We start from the raw sequence: 21621 nt of genomic DNA, 5'->3' as shown, positions 1-21621 counted from the left end.
ACACACACACACACACACACACACACACACAATTGTGTGTAATGAATAAGTGTTGCACGCATCTTCAGTCAACATTTATCCTAATTAAAATCAAATGAAATAATCTGTTCTCTCAGGGATGCTAGCCACGTTTCCAGTACTCCACAGAAAACTCTGCCTAGAAGCTGCCATGGTGAAGGTTTCTGTTCCCAGTGCTTAAAAGGGGAGAAGGGGATACAATAGAGTTCTTGCAGTGAAAGAGCTTTCAGTCTAAGAGAAGAAACTGAGCTTACACACCCATCCGTGTCAACATTGGTCAAAACTGGGTGTGTTGGGGGTATGCCTTTAATCCCAGCTCACATAGACAGAGACAGGCAGATCCTGGGAGTTCAAGGCCAGCTTGGTCTCTATAGCTAGTTCCAGCATATTCAGAGCTACATAATAGAGAGACCTTGTCTTAAAATAAATAAATCACCATTGTACAGATGAGGTGGGTCATCATAGGAAGTCAACACAATCAACATAAAAGCCTTGAGAGCAAGAATATGGGTTCTTTTCTGCAGTTGAAGATGAGGCAGCAAACAAGTCACTTTGACTCCTAGGAATGCTGCTGTCTGGGGCTGGAGATGTAACTCAGTGGTAGAGCTCTTGGGTTCCACTCTCAGTACTGCAGGAAAAAAAAAACCAGAGCAAAAAAGCCAAACGAAAGCCAATAAGAGTTGTCCCTTCATGCTGATGGTGTCAGCTGTATGGGAGCATGGCTGTCATCTCTAGAAGGGTGTCAGCCATTTTTCTCCTGGCTTGTAAGAAACAAATTCAAGGAGGAAGGTTGGTTATGGCTGAGAACTTGAAGGCTAGAGCCCATCGTGCCGAGGAAGCCGGGTGATGGGTGCTGGATGGGTGTGAGGCGGCCACAGTCAGGAAGCAGGGGGAGATGGAGGTTGGTGCTCACCCATCTCCCTCCTTTGTATTCGGTCCAGGACCCCAGCCCGAGGAATAGTGGTGTTCTTATTCAGGGTAGGTTTTCTGTACCCACTCAAATGTCTTTTGTGACACCCTGGCAGATGCTCCCAAAGGTGTGTTTCCATTGAGATTCTAGATTCCATCAAGTTGGCAAGATCCACCTCCACCAGGGGCTTTTAGAGGAGACAGTGAGAACACCATGCACAAAGGTGAAGGCCAGGTCTGGGTACCAGATGGTCCTCTGTCATCCCACTCAGGTAGCCACAGCACTGGCCTGCCTTCTAGGTGTCAGGGGTGTCCTTTTCTGCTAGATCCCATCCCCAACTCTTGATGGTGACTGTCCCTGGGCAAGGCTGCATGAGATGCATATGAGAAGCCACACAGAGGACCAACCATACGGCAAATGCCAGGCTGCTCCTCATCCCTTCAGTAATCCCAGAGTCCCCTGTGGGTGGTCCACCCTAGGCCAGAGGTGATGACCTTGCCAAGAGCGTGATTCGCTTTCCTGTAAGTGGAGCCGTGCCTTTTCTAGACGGTTCGATCATGAAAACACTCAGCACCTGAGCTAGCTGTAGGTTCCCCAAGCAGCAGCCACCTCCCCTGCTTCCAGTCTCTTTCCCTGTCCCCTGCTAGGTGGTTTTTCTAATTTGTTCCCAAGCCACAGCAGATAACACGTTTAATCAATTGATAAGGCTCAGGGTTCATGCTCTGTAACAGCCCCAGCTGATTCCTATTCATGTATGCTAATCTTAATGCACATTAATTATGCATTTAATAAGTCCTTGTTTATTCGGTTTGCCTGCGTTCCCTGGATGGCTTTTATGATGTGGGGTTGGGAATAATGACAGTGTTACTTATGTTCAACTAATAACAATTAGTTAGTGGATCTTCAAATGCCATTTTCTCCTTTCTCGGATGAAAAACAATTGAGTGCAAATGACATTTAATCGTGCTCCTAGGTCGATTCCCTGCTCTGTTGTTTGTTCCCTCGCTTGCTCTTCGGGGCTGTGACTGCCCCAGGAGTCCTCCTGTTAGTACGAATGCCTCTCGGACCTGATGGGTGTGACTTGTAGGCATGGCCAGTAGACCTGGGACATGAGCTCAGTATGAGTGCTTGGGAGAGAGGACAGCCTTTCCCGCCACAGACAGACCCAGGGTGTAGAGAATCTTCTCGAGATGAGTCTGTGTGGAGCCTCCCAACCCCCACGGGGAGAGCTGTGATGAATCTAAGCTCCCAGAAACCCCAGATTGCTGTGCCATTTCGAACCAGCTGCCCTGCAGTGGCTCTGTATTTGAGCAAATAGACAATGCTGTGGCCTGTGTGTTTTAGATGTGATCTGACCCCTTGTTACCCTCGTTCAGTCTTCCCCTAGCAGTTGCTGCTGGGGGAGCCTCTGGGACTATCCGTCTGATTCGTTTTGTGCTGGGTCCTGTGCTAAAGCTGGTTATGTCCAGCTGTCTGAAATGACAACAGCCTGTGGCAGGGCTTGCTCCCTCACTGTCTTGGTGCCTCTCTCCCTGCCGTGATACAATACCTGACGAAAGCAGCTCAGGGAAGGAAGATTTACATGACCTCCCAGTTTGCAGGTGCAGTCTATCGAGGTGGGTGTCACGTCAGCGGAAGGTGAGACAGATAGACACGTTGCATCTGTGTCCAGGAAGCAGAGAAGAATGCGTATCCATTCTTGACTAACTTTTCCTGCAACCTGGGACCCCAGTCTATGGAATAATGACACCCACATCAGTTAACCCAATCCAGAACCTCACTCACACACACCCAGAGACTTGTCGCCTGGGTAATTCTAGAACCTGTAAGGTTGACAACCCACAGTAATTGCCACTCCTCCCCTTTCTGATGACTGTATATTAATGCTCACAGCTCCACGCATGCCCCTAGGCAATGTAATCTTTGCAGCCCATTGCAAAGGTTCAGATTACTTCTCAGCCTTGCAGCCTCTGCTTATATATGATAAATGGAATGGGAGTGATGACTGAAAATTAATCTACTCTCTTGGTAATTCTACTCAAGAAAGAGTGAACAGTGGGGTGTATTTCAGTTACTTGTGGCTGTGACAAAATACTCCAACGAAACAGACTTCCAGAAGAAAGGGTTTATTTTGGCTCCCAGTCTGAGGCTCCAGTCCACCATAGCGTGGAGTGTACAGCCGTAGGAGTGCAGGGCAGCAGACCAACACCGCACCCACGGCCAGGAAGCACACGTGATGAAGTCTGATGATCCTCATTATTTTCCATTCAGTCCAGGATTCCAGGGCAGGTGATGGTGCTGCCCCCTTCACAGGCATGCCTAAAAGCTAAGGTCATCCCAAGAATCCCTCCCTGGTATGTCTGGAAGCCTGTCTCCTAGGTGAGTCTACATCATGTCAAGCTGACAGTCGTATTAACTGTCACAGGCGGGGATCCAAAACCAAAAAAAAAAAAAAAAAAAAAAAAAGCAATTCACTGTACTCCCTGAAATTTGAGGCTTTTATTTGAATGATAATAAGCTAGACTGTCAGAATTTCTCAGTACCAAGGATAAATCAGAGTTTGGACTCAGGCTCTGTAGTGTGCGTCTTATTGTGAAAGAGCCTCCTGTGAGTGCGTACTAGAACAGCCCTGAGTGGAGGTGGCCAGGTCTGTGAAGGGAGGGGCAACATTCCAGGCTCCCGCCTGGCCCGGGCTTTGCAGGGGCTGTGAAAGCGGCTACAGTCATGCATGTGAGCTGGCTTGGGACCTAAAGGATTGAGATGAATAGTAGTTTCTGGCTTATGAGATGCAACACTTGAAAATACCCCATGTTGGCTCCTTCTGATTCCCTGTTCCATGTCCCCCAGCCGTGGAGCTTCGCTCGCCAGCTTGCTTCTCTGGCTCACAGCTGTCACCTCTCAAGAGTTTGTTCACTTATCCCTCCTTTTTATAGCCTTAGACATTCTTCCTGGCCCAGGGATCGGGGAGCACGGCAGTAGAAAACAAACGCTCCGAGTCCTGTTTTCTAGGGCAAACGAGGTCTTCTTAAATGTCAACACGGCAACATAGGCGTCTCCTCTCTTCTTTTAATCAAACTCCTTTCTCCAGGCTTACCTGTTTGTCTGCGAAATCAGTTAAGTCGTGGTGACAGTGACATCTTGGCTTTCCTTCCATGCCCTGTCCTCTAGGGTCAGCCTCCTCTTCTCCCCTCTACTCGAGGCCATGTGGAGCTTTTGTGTTAGGAATGGGGCTGCATTAGATGATTAGTTGACAAGTCACTCTCCCGTCCCAAGAGTAAGCCAAAGAGGACAGCGTGTACCCAAGGAACTTGGGGGCGATGGTGTGATGCATGGGGTCTGGGGAAACACCTGGGCATACGGACCAGTTCCTAGCCTCCTCGGGCTCTGCCTTGTGAGGTGCCAGTCAGCCACTCTTCCCTGGGCTACTTCGTCCTGGAGGACTGGGGTAAGTGCTGGGTTTACCTCCTGGTAATTCTGAAGATTGCCCTGTTGCTTAGAGACAGGGATGTTGCCTGAAGTGAAGATAAGGTTGTCAAGGAAACCAAGCCACAGATTCCCTTGCTTTTCTTTGGGTTGCTGGACTGAAGAGTAAAGGATTTTTACTCTGACAACTGAAGAAGATGCCTTCCTTTCTGTATGTCTAGTGAATTGATGTGTTGTTCAAAACACAGCCGAGCTGGTCCCCAAGTTGACAAACATGGCATCGAGTTCTGACTCATTATTTCTGCTGGAGAGCACTTTCCAGGATAGACAGAATTAGGTGGTCATTTCAGTCTGGCCTTCCCTCTGCCACGTTGTGATACAAAATAGCCTCCTTGAGCTGTGGCTTTGTGTGCAGTCCCTCATCTCCTTTTGCGCTGTTGAGACTTCTCTCTGGAGATTCCCATTGGGGAAGGAGTCCTCTTTTCTGTTTTCCATCTTGGACATATTTTCATGCTTGATGGCAATCCTCACACGCCTGGACATCTGTCTCTCATTACTCAGGGTTCGGAGAAAGAGTTTCTCTGCACCTTCAGGGAGATCCTTTGTGAAGCTTTAAAAAAAAAAGAAAAGAAAAGAAAAGAAAACAAGAACAAAGTAAAACCCTCTCACCTGCTCTAGCCTTCTATGCTAGACAGGAGGGTTGACATCCAGGAATAAACCCCAAATTCGCATGCTAATTGGAAGCCTGCTGACAGTCTGTGTGTGTGTGTGTGTGTGTGTGTGTGTGTGTGTGTGTGTGTGTGTGTCCATCTGTCCGTCCGTCCGTCTGTCTATTTCTTGCCTCCGTGGCTTTATTTGCTCTCTGTTGTCCATCTCTTTCTTCCCTCCTACCTGAAGGCCCCGCAGCAGTTAGGATCATGGGTTTTCTGAGCCCCTCCACCCCGGCTTCTGACTCCTCTCTTGTCCTGTACAAACCTCCTCCACAAGTGACCACTCTGAACACAGTCAACTTCTGTCCATCTGCCATATCCACGGGGTGTTTTGGAAGAGTAACACGATTGCTCAGCCAAGTGGGGGGGGGAGCTCGAAACATAGCCATGGAAGGCACACAGCCGCTGGGCTGATGTGAGGATGAGGGTGTCACAGCAGAGAGGAGAGAACTGGGGTGTAAGTACTGTGTGCACCCTGAGGCAGCAGGACATTGAGATGCATCTGATCCTTCCCCACACAAAATGCAAAGGTTTTTAATTAAAGTGGCCTGCTCTCCGGAGCTCCAAATCACAGACTCCAAATATCCTGCTAAGTGTCTCTCCATGTTGTCCTTCAGAGGGGCCCATTCTGCCCCCACCTTCTGCGTCCCATTGCAGGTGATGTTCTGATCACACCCACTGTCATGGCCTCTCCCCGTCCCTCACTACCCCGGCCCCCTTTTCGTCAGACATCAAGCACTCTGGCTCCATCTCCTTAGCCTCTTGTGGCCCAGATGCCTCGTCCCAGTTATCCCACCCGAACACCCTGCACTCTGTCCCCAGGCTAAATTCTTTTACTTTATTTTTAGATTTTATTTTAATTCTATGTATATAGGTGTTTTGCCCTGCTCACAAAGGCCAGGAGAGGGCATCAGCCCATCTGAACCTAGAGTTACAGATGGTTGTGGGCCACCATGAGGGTGCTAGTCGTAGAATCCATGTCCACAGCCAGTGCTCTTAACCACGGGGCAGTCCCTCCAGTCCCCCAACATCGCTTCTCAAGAGAGAAGTCTTTTTTCCTGCTGATCACCCCTCTCTGAGGAAAGAAGAAAAAGTATTTCCATCACTGACACCTCCTTTCAGCTCGACATGCCCTTGACCTTTACACCTCCCCTCTCCCCTCCCATGCCCTTGACCTTTACAGCTCCCCTCTCCCCTCCCCTCCCATGCCCTTGACCTCTAACACCTTCCCTCTCCCCCTCCCATGCCCTTGACCTTTACACCTTCCCTCTCCCCTCCCATGCCCTTGATCTCTGTGTCCTGCTTGCCTGGAGGCATACCATTTGAGATTTTCCCAGAAGCTTAGGAGGGTTCAGGCGTCTGCATTTTCACCAACACTTGTCACTGTCTGTGTTTTCCTAGTGTACATGGTGTGCATTGAGGTGGTGCACTTGACTTGATTCCCATGATCGTTCATAATAGTGAGCAGTTTCTCCATTAGGAACCACAGACCCCCCCAAGGCCATCTGACTGAACTTATGGGCCCTCTCCTTCAATGCCTGGGTGCACATTACAGTAGCATATAATGTGTAGTCATGGGCCCATAGAATCTTTGTTTTGTTTTTGTTTTTGGCCCATAGACTCTTAATTTAACTCTTCTGAAAACTTCACCCTGTCCTGGGGAGGAGAGTAAACCTCTGCTTTGTTTAAGAGGAGGAAGTGTGGACCGTATAGACAGGGAGAGCTTGTATTTTCTTGTACTTTTATTTTACATTGAGAGCACCTATAGTATCAATAATCCTTTCTGTGCCTGAAGGCTTGGCGCTCTCTCTTCCTGTTTCCTTACCCAGAATTCTCTACATACATTTTTAAGTTCTTCTGGCTTCCATTCATCTGCAAAAGAAAAAAAAAATGTTTTTGTGAGGTAACCCAGACCCAGAAAGACTGCATGATATATACTCACTTATAAGTGGATATTATCCATATAATACAGGATAACTGTACTATAATCCACGGACCTAAAGAAGCTAAATAACAAGGAGGAGCCTAGGGAGGATACTTAATTCTCATTCAGAAGAACAAAATAGAGTAGACACTGGAAGCAATTGAAGGCAGAGAACAGGACACAGGATGGGAGCCTACCATAGATGTCCTCTGAAAGGCTCCACCCAGCAGGGATCAAAGCAGATGCTGAGACTCACAGTCAAACTTTGGGCAGAGTGATGGAAGTCCTATGGAAGAGTAGGAGGATGGAGGAACCCAGAAGGAACAGGATCTTCACAAGAAGACCAACAAAGCCAACAAATCCAGACCCAGGAGGGCCAGCGAAGACTGATGCACCATCCAAGGACCATGCATGGAGAGGATCTAGACCCCTTGCTCAGCTGTAGCCAATAGGCAGCTCAGTCTCCATGTGGGTCCCCTAGTAAGGGGGTCAGGGGCTGTCTCTGACATGAACTCTGATGCCCGCTCTTTGATCACTTCCCCCAAGCCACAAAGGAAGATGATACAGGCAGTTCTAGTGAGACTTGATAGGCTGGGGTCAACCCCTTTCTGAGGACTAGGGGAGGGGGTTAGGGGGAAGATAGAAGAGGGGTGAGAATGGGAGGAGATGGGGGAGGGAGTTATAATAGGGATGTAAAGTGAATAAATTATAAAAATAAATAAATTTAAATAAAAAATAAGTCAGAAAGAAAAAAAAATACCCTTGCTTTTTCATGAGTGTTAGGAAATTCTCTGGATGACTTCAGAAAGTCAGACTCTGTGGCCAATGAGGATGAAGTGCACTTGTGTGGCATTAGCTGTCCTGGAGACTTCTGAGCTCTCTGCAGTCAGTGTGGACAAAGTGGCACTTGTGTGGCATGAGTGGTCCTGGACCTTCCTGGGCTCTCTGATTAGAAGTTACCACGTGCTTCTGAGCTGCAGCCCAGGGTGTTCCCTGTTGGCATGGCCGAGTTGGGGAATCGGCTGTCCAACAATAATTTTAACTATGGACACAAGGTGGGAGAGATTTAAGGATTGAAATGCGGTTCAGGAAACTACCCTGTTACTTGGAGAGGGTGGGAAGGATGGCGGGTGGAAGGGGCTTGCAGAACCATGTGCCGCTCAGGGACAGTCTCTGTTCTTCACTTTAAAGGCAGCAGCAGGGTTTGTGTTTGGCTGCTGTGGATGGAGAATGATGGATAATGAGGCTCATCACAAGAAAAGGAAGAGGAAACACAGACATTGGCTTTAGAGCTCGCTCTTTGCAACTCACCCTAAAATTTACCTCTGGGGTCTCTGCTCTGAGAGGAAGGATCGGAAAGTGAGGGGACCCATGCACCAAGGTCAAAGTCAAGCAATTTAGAAACACTTCCTTTGAACTTTGACCAGGTAAAATGGTTTTCTTCCATGGAAAGAATTCTTTCAAGGTCCTAGAGGCTGGGCATCTGAAGTGAAGCAGTAGACAGAGACAGTTCCTTCAGGTGGTCCCACGTCAACCATTTGTATCAGGTCTGTAGTAGCTACTTCTCATGTTGTGAAGTACCCGAGAAGAGGGCTTAAGGAAGGAGGTTTATTCTGGCTTACAGTTCAAAGATACCCAGTCTGGCTTACAGTTCAGAGGAACCCAGTCCCTTATTGGCATAGAAAATGTGGTAACCAGAACTGGAAGCAACTGGTCACATTGCATCTGCAGTCAAGAAGCAGAGTAAATAGGAAGTGGGGATGAGCTATAAAACATTAGTATCCAGCCACAGGACACCCTGTTCCTCACTCCCTTCTTCACCCCTTAAAGGTTCCACAATCTTCCTAAGTGCAGTCAGCTGAGGACCAAATCTTCATATGAGCCAATGATCAAAACATCCACTTAAAACACAGCAAGGTCTTCCTCCATGGATTGTAAGTGGACATATTTGCCCCCATGGCTCTTCACATTCTCTTCCTTCTGTGTCTGTCTGGCATGTGTTTTTAAATTTTATTTTTAATATTTAATTACGAGTATGAAGTGTGTCTGTGTGTGGGTATGTGCATGTGGATGCAATTGCATGTCAGAGCCAGAAGGGGGCATCAGATCCCCCTGAATCACAGATGGTTGTGCTGGGACCTGAACTTGGATAGTCTGCAAGAGCAGTATGCACTCTCAACCACTGACACATCTCTCTAGCCCCAACATTACCCTTTTTATGAGGACATTAATCATGCATTAAGAACCCATATTGCTTAATAGTGACCTCACCCTAGCCTACCTAATGCTGAGACCACATTTCAATGCATTGGGTGTTTAAGATATTATCTTAGTTAAGGTTTTTATTGCTGTGACTAAATGCTATGTCCAAAAAACAAACGTGAGAGGAAAGGGTTTATTTGGCTTACATTTCCCTGTCCCAGTCGGTACAGGAACTCAAACAGGGCGGGAACCTGGAGGGAGAAGCTAATGCGGAGACCATGGAGGGCTGCTGCTTACTGGCTCGCTCCTGATGCTTTATTATAGAACCAGGATCACCAGCCTAGGGGTGGCACCACCCACAGTGGGCTAGGCCTTCCCCCACCAATCACTGATTAAGAAAATGCCTAATAGCCAGATCTTATGGGGGCATTTTTTTTATAAATGAGGCTCCCTTCTCTCAGATGACTTTATCTTCTGTCAAGTTGACATAAAACTACCCATCACAGATATCAAAATATGAATTTAACAAACCCTAAGCTGAACCCCTAAGCTCTCTTTCTGGGGAGGACTAGACAGAGGATGTTAACTTGCTTTCAGAAATGCATAAAAGTGAATATAAGCCAGAGATGATCTAATTGTCAACTACATCAGTGGTATGACCATGAGTCTACAGTGTACAAAAGGCGGGAGTGGAGGAGAGGAACGGGTGCTTTGTGGTGTAATGAAATCTCACAGGGACTCAAGAGGCTAGAATTCTGATGAGTCCCAGCCAGGCAAAGTGAGCACCAACTGGGGTCCTGAGGAACGCTGAGGGTCAGATACCCTAAAGAGGTGATAAAAAGGCCACTGAGAAGCAGAGAGAGCACATGGGTTTATTCTGTAATGAGCTCTCCTGTGCACGCAGGCACTTGTTAATCTGAGAAGAGCTGCTGTCCCATTCTGACTCGGGGGGCTGTCTGTGCGCGGATGTCGAGCCTTGGCAGTGGTTTCTCTTGCTTATGGTTTAGTTGCTTTGGGGATGGAGACAGGTGGTCAGGAGTGGCACAAACTGCTTCAGGTCTTTGGAAGGACCTCAGTGGCAGAGCCTGGACGTGCTGGTTTGTTCTTGTCAACTTGATGCAAGCATCTAAGAAGAAGGTACCTCGGTTAAGGAGTTGTCTCTGTCAGCATGGCCCATGGGCATTTTCCTGATAATGATGTGGCAGGGCCCAGCCTACTATGTGGGCTGTGCCACCCCTGGGCAGGTAGATCTGTGTTCCATAAGAAAGGAGACTGAGCAAGCCTTGGGGAGCAAGCCAGTAAGCAGCACCTCTCCATGTTGCTGCCTCTGCTCCTGCTTGAGTTCTTGCTCTGACTCCTCTCAATGGTAGGTCTGATTGGTGCATATAAGCCAAATAAGCCCTTTCCTTCCCTTCCCCAAGCTGCTTTTGACCATGGTGTTTATGACAGCAACAACAAACAAATAAATATGCTGCGCCGTCTCTGTTCAGCCAGTCCTGGACTGAAGTACAAAGTTACAAAGGCAGTAGATGAACCTTGATATGCACAGCTGGCTCATAATTCAATAAGCCTACTCTAAATTGAGACTATCCCTAAGTCAAATTTTATTATTTATCTATTATTTACTTATTATGAATTTTATTATTTACTTATTTCAGTTGTGTTTGTACGTGTATGCGCATGTATGTGCCCAAGCTCACATTTGCATGGGGAGGCCAGAGATCGAACCTAGATGTCATCCCTTAAAACCTGTCCACCTTGGTTTCTGAGAGAGGTCCTCTTACTGGTCTAGAACTTGCAAATTAGGCTAAGCTGGCTAACGACGAGCCCTAGAAGATGCTCCTGTCTCTGCCTCTCCATCACTAGGATTACAAACCTATGCTGCCACCATGCCTGGATACCTACCAAGGTTCTGTGGAGCCGCTGCAGTTCTTCATACTTGTATGGCAAGCACTTTGCCGACTGAGTCATCTCCTCAGCAAGAGTACGCCGTTACAGGGCTTCTTCACTGTTGAGTGAAGTGTCATTAAATGTGGCCAGAACACAAATGACTGACTTCTTAATAAAGAAGCCAGAATTTAGGTAACTTATTCAATATTAATATGTATATGTGAATATAAAATCCCTGATATCAAAATATTCTGTATGCCCTTGGAACTGCTGCTTCCTGGTGGCTGGAAGAGAGAAGGGAAAGAGTGGGGAGTGACAGGTGATGGCTCTCACACCCCACACTTCCCGCTCAGAGAAATGTTCGCGAAAGATCGTTATGGGAGTATGCCAGATGCATATGGCCTTTGTTCCATGGCGAAGTCAAACAGTTTTCAGTTAAAAAAAAAAAAAGCCCAACAAAACAAAACAATCACAAATTAAATCACTCTCTGAAGGAAGTATTTTTGGCTCAGAACTGTCTAGAACTGTTCAGGTTTGCCTCTGCTGTGTGGGCTATGGACGTAGCCACCATCATCAATTGATAACCTGTGAGAGAAAGAGACCCCAGGATCTGCCAGGGCTAACTACAACCACATTCAATGTCAAGGCCAGAAGGTGGTCACGAGGGAGCTGTTTTCTTCCCCAGGGCACAGAACCTGGAAAAACTTATTTGCATGTTATTACTGGATTAGAGGAAGATCTTGCTTTTGAATAAAGACCCGCTCTTCATATCTCTCCACTTAAGCTGGTCCTGGGCTGTGGTGTATGAAATCTAATCTGCAGTACCAGGAAATGGTTATTTATTTGAATGCTCTCCTACAGCCATTAGGCTTTCTGGAGCGTTGGTTGGGAAATGATAGATTTCTGTGACTCTGACTCCTGGAGAGCTTGGGTTTATGTATTCCTCCTCCACCTGCCTGCGTGACCAGCTCTGAGTGAGAGGATTAGAAGCCCCCAGCTGCAGTTGGCAGACGCCCTCTGCCTGGGCTGTTTACAGTCCCATCACCTTCCTTAATACGCTGGCTTTGTGCTTGGAGGTAATTGGCAAACACTCTTCAAGCAACTGCTCCACTTGTGTCTCTGCTTTTACAAATGTTTTCCTCTAATTAGGAAAGGGAATTGGATGTACTCTTGCCAGGATGGATTTCCCCCTTCCTGGCAGGAGAATGGGTGCAGGAAGAAAGAACAAAAGAAATCACAGAGAGAGAGAGAGAGAAAGAGAGGAGAGAGAGAGAGAGAGAGAGAGAGAGAGAGAGAGAGAGAGAGAGAGAAGGGAGACAGGAAAGAGGAGAAAGAACTTCTCTGATCCTACCAATGATGACCAAAGCTCACTCTTGAAGCTCATTCCTTTCAGAATACACTGCAGGTAGTGTTTCCCACCCCTGCCCCCACCCCCACCCCAAATATTGAGATTCATAAGTTTAAATCCTTTCTGAGGACAAAGGCCCTGGAAATGAAATTACTCTATATAACTGGGCAACTACCTTCAGGGATTTTGGGGGAGCAGATGATGCTGAATGAAGCACCTGGGACTTGATCCAGCCTCTCTAGTGACTTCCTATCTTTCATAAGGTGCTGGCCACAAACATAGACATCTGTCACATGAAACTCTTCTCAGTGAAAGACGTCCAGAGACAGGCAGTCCCTTGCCCATAGGTACACTGCACAGTGTATCTGGGCACCCAAGCCCCTTTAGTGTTTTAATTTTGCATAAGGGTTCCTCATGGTTCGAGCAGGAAGGCTTGCTTTTCCTTCCAGAAAGTTCTAACATGCAGTATTCTCTTAGTTAAGAAAAGGCTAGGACGGATTTTGGAAGACACCATCAGACTCTGCTCACAAAGTAGTGTTCCGGAACTCATCTTTCTATGTGAGCTCTGGGAAAGGGGGCCCCCACTCCATGTCACACCTCCTTCTCCATAAGCCACAATGTAGAGGTTTGGAGGGTTCCATCTCGGCCAGTCATGAGGGCACTTTGGAAAGCTGAGGTGTGGGATGTGGCTAAGTGGGAGAGCCCCTGCCACACATGTACAAGGCTATGTCTAGTCTCCTGCACCATAAGGAAGGAATTGGCCTGGTTTGAGCTTCTCTCTATAAAATTAAATGAATATACCTCTGCATTACTCTGGCCAGTGAGCTGAAGAGTGTGTGTGTGTGTGTGTGTGTGTGTGTGTGTGTGTGTGTGTGTGTGTACAAGTGCAAATACATATACATGCATCTGTATACTAATGTGTGTGGAGGCTAAGAGTCAACCTTAGGCATCTTCCTCAATTGCTCTCTACCTTGAATTGTGAGAGAGAGTCTCTCACTGAGCCTGGAAGCACAGGATCTGATGCTGATGGCTGACCCCAAGAGGCTCAGGGATCTACTTGCATTAGGATTATAAGCACGTGCCCCAGTGCCCAGCTTTGTTATGCGTGTTCCGGGGATCAAACTCGAGTCTTCATGCCTGCATAGCAAGCACTTTACTATCCCTCAAGACCTGACCCTAGTCAGCACCCCCTTGCCTCCTTCTTGACAGAGTCTCACTGTGCAGCCTGGCTTGCCTTGAGCACACTATGTAGACTAAGCTGGCCTTGAACCCACAGAGATCCACTTACCTCTGGCTCCCTGCTGTGTGCCACCAGGCCCTACCACTAGCCTTTATTAATAGAGGTTCTTCCTTGCAGCCTTCCACTGTCTGAGCTGTCCTCTTAGAGGCCTCTTACTCCTTCAAGAGTAACATTGGAAGTTTAGCCCAGGCATATTCTTGGTCATTTTCTTGGGAGGCATACTTGTGCAGGGCAGTGTCACCACGGGCTTGGGCTGAGAGGCAGAATGACCACTCTGCTCTTCTCGCTAGGGATCAGGCGGCACACTGGCTGCAGTGAACACTGCACAGGATTCTGGGAACACCTGTGATAATAGAGAACTGAACCGAGGGTCTGATCATTCAATGCAGTGGCTGTGGCTTTAGGTCCAACACGATAGAGAATCAGGATTTTTACCATTTTTTTCTACTCCAGTTTAACTGTTGTTTTTGTTTTGTTTTGTTGGTTGGTTGGTTGGTTTACTTGCTTTGCTGTTTTCAAGACATGGGTTCTCTGTGTAACCTTGGCTATCCTGAAACTTGCATTGTAGACCAGGCTGGCCTCGAACTCACAGCAATCCACCTGCCTGCTGCAACTGGTGCCTTAATTGGCCCACAAAACTCTTGTCACGGTACTAAAGCTAACTTGAGTTTTGTCGCTTTAATTATATAGTCTTACACTGTAGAGTGAAAACTAGAATTTTTTAGTTAGAGTCAGTTCTGGAGGCTGAATATGGAATGTCTGTAAATAAGGTGTAAATCAGATATTCAAAGGGAAAGTTCGGGTCCCAAGGACCAATCACAGGTTGGCTCAAAATCTACACTAATTGAGGTGAGCGAGTGGGGGTGTAGTTATTTTTTTTCTTTGTCCCTCTGACAAAATGCTTTGGTAGAATAGATGTATTCTAGCTCACAGCTTGAAAGGTACAGCCTGTCTTGGCAGGGAGAGCATGGCAGAGTTCGTTGCTGTGGCAGCATACAGCTAGGGCCCTTACTTCCTGGTAGACTAAGATTCCGAGAGAGCTCGGGAAAAGTAGAGCCAGCGTGCAAGCCTCAAGCTCCCTCTTTACTTATGTCTGCCAGCTGGGCCGCCAACCTTCTAAAAACTGCCCTACAAGCCAAGGACTGACTGCTCACATAGGAGCACATGGGGCATTTTATATTCAAACCATAACAAGTGTCTTCAGTTGGGCTGACATCAGAATGATTCAGAAACAAAGCCATTTCTGCCGCTGTGTCATTAGACTGAACGTCCAGTTCTGGAAGAAAACATTTGCTTGGCCTGGTCCAGGGAAATTATAGAGGCTGACAGAAGGGCAGAGGGGAGCTCAGCTAACGGTCCTGTCAGAACTACATAAGACAGAGCTAGGGCTTGCTTAATAGAAAACAGGGCAGCGACCAAAAGAGAAGGGTAAGGATGTGGAACATATAAAGTCGTTCTCCTCCCTGCTCTGACGTCATAGAGCAACCAGAATATCCAGGATCTGATGGGGATGCTTCTTTAGCTTGACCTTGGGAAGCGTCTCAAGGATATTGGCCACATGCTTGTCGTCTGACAGAAATGACCTCAAACTCCCTTGTGAGCAACTTTCTTACAATAATTTAGCCAGGCGGTGCTGGTGGTGGTGTGCGTCTTTAATCCCAGCACTCTGGAGGCAGAGGCAGGCAGATCTCTGAGTTTGAGTCCAGCCTGGTCTATAGAGTAGGTTCCAGGACACTGGGGCTATGCAGAGAAACCCTGTCTCAAAACAAACAAACAAACAAACAAACCAATAATAGTTTTAGAATTTCTTACTTCAGAGGAAACAGCATCATTTGCATCAAGGGCAAATTTGCCGAGAGGAAGGCAGAGGCAGTTTCTTCAATGGTCACTGTTCGTCGGGACAGTTGCTCTCCTGCCTCCCATTACTAGACAGCTTTGTCAGTAGCATTTTCGTCACGGGTACAATTTTATAGCCTTATGATCTAAGCCTTTCCTTTAGAAACAATATGCTTTTCAGCAAAATTAGGCTCTTGCATCTCACAGCATCTGCTGTGTTCATCACGTGGAGCTGGCTGAGTACAAGGCATGGGCACAAGGCATGGGCACAAGGCATGGGCTGTGTGTTCTCTTGCCCTGGAGCACTAGCCATCTGCTCTGGGTGAGACACTAAGAGCAGGGGAAACCTGAGTCTGATAGACAGGAGGAAGGGGATGGAATGTCTTCCCTGTTGAAAAACAACCCTCTTCCCTCCCCCTAAATGGTCAAAAAATTTTATACACCGAATGGACCCTGCTGATAATGTAGACACTTTTGTTTTAAGAGGAAAGTGGATCTTCGGGACATTGTGTTGTGCAGAGATGTTGTGGCTGATAACAGAGTTGATGGGGAGGAGAAGGGGTGACCTTGGTACAGGGAGTGCATCCCAGCGACCTCCCTTCTGATGGCAGGGGTGCATAGCTCCTCCCTCCCCTCTGATGGCAGGGGTGCATAGCTCCTCCCTCCCCTCTGATGGCAGGGGTGCATAGCTCCTCCCTCCCCTCTGATGGCAGGGGTGCATAGCTCCTCCCACCCCTCTGATGGCAGGGGTGCATAGCTCCTCCCTCCCCTCTGATGGCAGGGGTGCATAGCTCCTCCCTCCCCTCTGATGGCAGGGATGCATAGCTCCTCCCTCCCCTCTGATGGCAGGGGTGCATAGCTCCTCCCTCCCCTCTGATGGCAGGGGTGCATAGCTCCTTCCTCCCCTCACTTCTGAGACCCAGGCGGGCTTCTCATTTTTTGTTCATTTAGTTCTCTTCCAGAAAAAGCAAAAGTACAACGAAAACTTCCCATAAAGCTTTGAAGTGATAACCAGCAATCACTACTGTTTGGTTCTCCTGCCTCCCAAATCTGTAATTTGAGTACCCAGTGAGATATAGCAGGATTCAGAGGCCTGGTGATTGACTGGGGGGTGAGGTGAGATCTTGTGTGTGGAATTATTGTCTGTATTAGTCACTGTGCTCACTATCATAAGGGAGAGAGGGCCTATTTTGGCTCCTGGTTTTAGGGAACACAGACCACGTAGGAAGCAAGGCATGGTTACCACGAGGCAGCCCCCTTCCGCTTCCCTCCCAGCTGTCAGGAGGCAGCTGGCCACACTGCACCTGCAGCAGGCAGGAAGCAGGGAGAGTGAGCGCTGGTGCTGAGCTGGCTTTCTCCTCTTTGATCAGTTGAAGACGCCAGCCTGTGATGGTGCCACCCACATTCTGGAAGAGTCTTCTGGCCTCAGTTAACCTGATATAGAAGCAGCTTCATAGCAGTGTGGTGACTCTGAATTAGTTAAGCGGGAGTACAGAAAGGAGGAGGTACCTTGTAAGCACCCGATTGCTCTTGCCAGACAAAGAATATTTGGGTTGTAACGGGTCTGCCCGCCCTCCCCTCTTTATTTCTACATCATTAATTATAGTAGGCCAGAGAACGCTGGGGTGCACGGTAACCTGCATCCCTTTGTCCACACTGTACAGACTTAACGATGACCTCAGAGCTGGCTCAGCATCTCCGAAGCACACCGATGAGACGGTGTACACAACAGCAGGTGGACGCTCCAGGCCACGTCTCCACCAGGGCAGACAGCAGCCCCACAGCCACAATCCGCACCATGAGCATAGTTCACCTCTCTCAGAAGCCCATGGGCACATCCACCGGAACATCAGGCTTTGAGAAAGCCCGCTCCATGTGCTAATTGCACATTTGGCTGAAGTACAAACTGCCCACGTTCACATCTCCTTCCAACTAGGCCTTTGAAGAATCTGGGCATGTCTACCAGGCTGGCACAAGTCAGGTCTAATACTTGATACCTCTATATTTCCATTTTCTCCATTTGGATACCCACGCAGTAATGGCTCACATCGGGTGAATCGGTGGTGCGCTTCAGGCCGTGCACACCTAGTACTGATGCTTAGGAAAAGCTTGGTGAATGGAGCTGCTGGCATTGTGTCGTGCGTACAACACCCAACCTCCCTTTTCTCAGTCTCCCTTTATTCCCTGTGGTGAGTGGAGCCTCCCCTGCTAGTGGCTCAGCTTTTAAAGCCCCCGCCTAATGCTGTCTTCTTTTAGAGCAACCACCTCGATGAGAGATGGAGGAAGGACAGCTACTCTACCTACAAGTAGTTCCTTTGATTTCTTTTTCTTTTTTTTTTTTTTTTTTTCTCCTTGTGCTCAGAAAGCTTCCTCCTGCAGATGAGGACACCGAGGCTTGCAGAAGTTCCCTGTCCCTCATCAGTCACCTGCTCTGCACTTTCAGGGGCATCCTTGGTCTTACATATTGCTGTTCACTCACAGAGCTTCCTGAGCTGTCCCAGGTCCCAGGTATTCGTGTTGGACAGGGACTTCTGTATGGGTAGATCCTGTTTTCTTTTTTTTTCTTTGTTTTGTTTTTTGTTTTTGTTTTTGTTTTTTTTTTGTTTTTTGTTTTTTTGTTTTTTTTTTTTGAGACAGAGTTTCTCTGTGTAGCCTTGGCTGTCCTGGACTAGCTTTGAGGACCAGGCCGGCCTCGAACTCACAGCGATCCACCTGCCTCTGCCTCCCAAGTGCTGGGATTAAAGGCATGCAACACCATACCGGGCTCTGTTTTCTATATAAGATGGGACTCTTATCTAGTTTTTTTTCTTAAATTTTAGTTACCTGTGGTTGGTTGACTGAAGTCAACATATAGGATGGAAAATTAGACAAATAAATAAGTTTTTTTTTCCCCCTGGGGTGGTGGCTTGGTCAGTAACGTGCTTGCTGTGCAAGCAAGAAGAGCTGAGTTCAGCCGCACATACCCTACATGAAGATCACCACAGGAGCAGCACACTCCGGTGACTCCAACACTGACGAGGCTGAGACAGGAGGATGCCTGGAGTCACTGACCGGCGGCCTAGCTGAGTCAATGAGCTCCAGGTTCGGTGAGAGATCCTCAACAAAAAAAAAAAAAAGAAAGAAAGAAAGAAAGAAAGAAAGAAAGAAAAAGAAAAAGGTAGAGAGGTTCTTGTTGCTGCTGCGCTTTCCTCAGCCCGGCAGCCCACTTCCTCTCTCAGGGACGCCTTTTCCTTTTCAATGAACCATCTCTTTCTGTTTCTATGTCTACTTTAAAAGTCAGGACTTTCTCCATTTTCTCCTAGCAGTGCCTGAGCTCTTCACCTAGCTAGTCTATGTTTTCACTTAAACACTAAGAGGGAAAAAAATTGTCCTTGAGCTTTAAAAAGGTGTGGAATGTTTGGAGAACACCTGATGTCAACCCCTAGTGTCCATACGTACCGATTCACAGTACAGCTATATGCACATGTGTGTGTGTGCACACGTGCGCGAGCACACACACACACATACACACATGAGCACCATGCTTTTCTGAGTAGCATGAATGAATCTTGCACTGCTCTCTCTGTCCTGAGACATGAGTGATCTCTTCGCCCAGTGGATCTGCACTGTATATGCTACCTGCTTGTTGGTACCTTTGGTGTTATTGTGGTTGTCAGCTTGGTTGTTGTGGTAAAGCAATACTTGGATTCAAGAGACCCTTATTCTACTGTATTATGTCCTCAAAATGCTTTCAAATACTGCATAGAGAGGCCATAAAATCCATATTTTAAATGGAAGTTTTGGACTTAAGGAAAGAGAAAGTCTTACATTGAGAGTTCTCCCATCAGTTTGTTACTGTTAATATCTCACACTCCCTGATTCATCAGTTAAACCTGATTATAGATGCATGTGTAGGGAAGAGCGTAGTGTGGAGAGCTGGGTACTGTGGCCTCTGGACATCTGCTGGAGGGCTTGCCATGGGTCGCCAAGGACAGTGAGCTGACTGCCCACTGTGGAACGTAGGCACAGATAAGCTCCAACACCATTCTGCTTGGCCCTGGCCAGGGGACTGATTGAAGCTCTTAGCCCCTTAGGAGCCCCCAATGGACTCCTGCTGCATCTTAGGGAAAAAAAGTGTGAGTTACTTTGGCCTGTAAAACACACACACACACACACACACACACACACACACACACACACACACACATGTAATATGATCACCTTACATCACACCATCATTTATCCTTCTTGCATCAGTGTTTTTTCTTCTGAAGTAAATTTTTAAAAAATTCCTTTTTAAAATGTTCATTAATGTGTGCATGGTGTGTGTGTGTGTGTGTGTGTGTGTGTGTGTGTGTGTGTGTGTGTGTGTACATGCATGCATGCACATGTACATGATATAGTCCATATGTGCAAAGACATATAAATTGGATCCCTCCTTCCACCGTGAGTTCCAGGGAACAAACTCGGGCTCTCAGGCTTTATTCCGTTTGCTCAGCTTCCTGCTGTGAAGTGTTCTCTCCACCCTGCCCTGGTCTCTCAGTCCCTATCCCCTGACGTCCATCTCTGTCTCCCTCCTGACCTTTCATCTCACGGAAAGGTAGAAGGAGGAAGGTTTGCCTAGCAGAGGTCAAAAGTCAGACCACCACACCAGCCCAACCCCATGGAGAAGAATCTTGCACTTGGGTCTTTGGAGCCTTTTCCTTTCCCCATGCATATAGGATGACCCCAAGGAACGTCTGCCAGCTGGCTTCCTGGGGCACTCTGGTGGCAGTGAATGGCTTGGAGCCCATCACTGAGGTGGAGGGACACCTCATTTGCTAAAGGAGATGTGACTTTCAGGCTCCTCTGTGTCATTTATTGGGAAATAGCTTCCCTGTCTGGCCAGCATCCCATTGAGCCAAACTGAGGTGTTTCCTGCTGTCCAGGGCTGAGCCAGGGCTCCAGCCCATAACTCACTATGTGAGCCACAGTCCAAGGAAGCTAGATGGTTGGCCTGCTGCTAGAGGTGGGATTTGCGTTTCATCCTGTTACCATGGCACCGGAGGAAAACCACTGTGGGTTTGAACTCTCTCTCTCTCTTTATCTGGTTTCTTTCCCTTCCACTTGGTTCCTTCCCTTCTAATATCCTTTCCTTCTCCTTCACTCGTTCACTCCATCAGTCATACGCTTATTTCTGTGTCTAGCCATCCAGTAATTTTCCAAGCCCATTTTTGCACCCTAAATTCTGTGCTTTCTGGGAGCTATGACTTGCAACTGGTCTTGCCTTTCTGGAACCCAGAGTCTAGGAAGACGGACAGACAGACGGACGGACGGACGGACGGACGGACGGACAGACAGACAGACAGACAGACTATAGACTATACACCTGATGAGCTAATTGCTCCAGTGGCTAGCCCCAAGCTGCAGAAACCTGGTTTGCTGTGCCCACTGAGCCGTCTAGCAGGAGACCCTTGACTTTATGAAGGGAGGGTGTATGCTGACTATAAAAAGGTGTCCCGGACATGCTGGGGAGGTGACTCACTGATAACACGCTTACTGTGTAAGCATGGGGACCTCAGTTCAATACCCAGAACCATCTAGGCGGGATGGTGTACCCCTGAAGCAAAGACAGATCCCCGAGGCTTACTCCTTTGGGCTTCTCCTTTACCAGGAATTGGCTGCTGCTTTGTAAGCAGATCTTTAGTTCTGAGCAAGACTGGAAACTGGGCCTCAAGCCAGCAGCCACACGAGTGAGCTGGAAATAGATCTTCAAGCCCCACTCCAGGCTCCTAGAGGAAGGCAGGGCAGTCACTCCTGTGGCAATAGCCACAAGGGAGAAGCCAGGGTGTAAGCTCTCAGCACCCCTGGGTCTGGAGTCTTAGGTGTCATTTACCATGAGCTTTTTACAGGCTTATTGTTATAAACCACTAAAGTGGGGGTGGCAGTGCGTTTACGGGCAGTACCGCTGGATACGGGATAAAGTCCTCAGGATCTACTTGGCTGCAGATGGCCTCGGTTGTAAGTTCACTTTGGGCTGGTGGCCTGTGCACAGAGTCCTTCCCCGAAGCCGGAAAGCTTTTCCTAGCTGTATCCTAAAGGCCTCTCCCCATCATGCCCAGCATGGTTCTACTGCAGAGGCTGATGCCCTCAGTGCCTTTC

The 21621-nt window shown here is 47.9% G+C and overlaps 1 protein-coding gene and 1 long non-coding RNA gene across 5 annotated transcripts in view; one reads left to right on the top strand and one right to left on the bottom strand.

Annotated features, from left to right (window-relative positions):
- SLC39A11 (solute carrier family 39 member 11) overlaps nucleotides 1-21621 on the top strand; it is a 393631-nt gene that overhangs the window by 274332 nt on the left and 97678 nt on the right. The window lies entirely within an intron of this gene.
- On the bottom strand, nucleotides 9903-12872 carry LOC311578859. Its single transcript, XR_014772979.1, has 3 exons — nucleotides 12601-12872; nucleotides 11093-11195; nucleotides 9903-10313 (listed from the first exon to the last, which is right to left on the bottom strand). It is a non-coding gene; the product is annotated as an uncharacterized lncRNA (long non-coding RNA).

Source organism: Acomys minous (assembly GCF_964271855.1).
Source record: "Acomys minous genome assembly, chromosome: 12".
Lineage (NCBI taxonomy): Eukaryota > Metazoa > Chordata > Mammalia > Rodentia > Muridae > Acomys > Acomys minous.
This window is presented reverse-complemented; position numbering and strand designations above follow the sequence as displayed.